Source organism: Eubalaena glacialis, chromosome 4 (assembly GCF_028564815.1).
Source record: "Eubalaena glacialis isolate mEubGla1 chromosome 4, mEubGla1.1.hap2.+ XY, whole genome shotgun sequence".
NCBI classification, from domain to species: Eukaryota; Metazoa; Chordata; class Mammalia; order Artiodactyla; family Balaenidae; genus Eubalaena; species Eubalaena glacialis.
In genome coordinates, this window is record NC_083719.1 from 71,217,814 (window position 1) to 71,218,593 (window position 780).

At 43.3% G+C, this 780-nt stretch overlaps 1 non-coding gene across 1 annotated transcript; it reads right to left on the bottom strand.

Annotated features, from left to right (window-relative positions):
• Positions 1–107, bottom strand: LOC133091645 (U6 spliceosomal RNA). Its single transcript, XR_009700971.1, has one exon. It is a non-coding gene; the product is annotated as a U6 spliceosomal RNA (small nuclear RNA).
• Between the last annotated feature and the right edge of the window lie 673 nt (positions 108–780).

The following is a 780-nucleotide window of genomic DNA, read 5'->3' on the forward strand; positions in this document are numbered from 1 at the left end:
AAAAATATGGAACGCTTCACGAATTTGCGTGTCATCCTTGCGCAGGGGCCATGCTAATCTTCTCTGTATCGTTCCAATTTTAGTGTATGTGCTGCCGAAGCGAGCACCAGAACTGCCCTCTTAAAGAAGAGAAGGCTCTAGTGAGGACTGAACAATTGAGCACAGAGAACAGTTTATCAGAGTGCCCAGATTTCTGGCCCCCACTGCAGGCCCGCTGAGCCTCAGCCGCAGGAATCTGCATTTTAACTAGCTCCTCCGCTGTCTCTTAATGTACGTTTTCTTTGCAAGCCACTGCCTTAATGTAGGGGTAAGCGTAAAATCTGTGAAGTCCTAATGCCATAACCTTCCCTTTTCTCCATTACTCGTTCCTGTTCTCCCAACTCATCTTAACAAGTTTTATGGAGCTTTTAAGTTAGTGAATGCCTTTCAAAATAGTAAGAATGAGAGTTCAAAATGGTACGAATCTTTCCATTGCCTGTCTTGGTTCATATTATAAACAAGCAAAAAAAAGACGTGTCACATCTACTCTGCCCATGGTAATTAGAAAACTGATTAAGCAGTGTGAGGGCCTAATTCTCTTAAATTTCTGTTCACTTCTTCATCTTCACTTATCTAAGGGGTAGTGCTTATCTTTTCTTGGGTGGAATATGCTCCTTGGATTCCAGAATCTCGGCAAAACCTGTAAAATGAGCTTTGGATCCAGGAACCTCTACCTTTAGTGACAACTGGCCTACAAACACATGCATGCTTCAGTGACTGCCAGCTGCTGTGAGCCTAGAT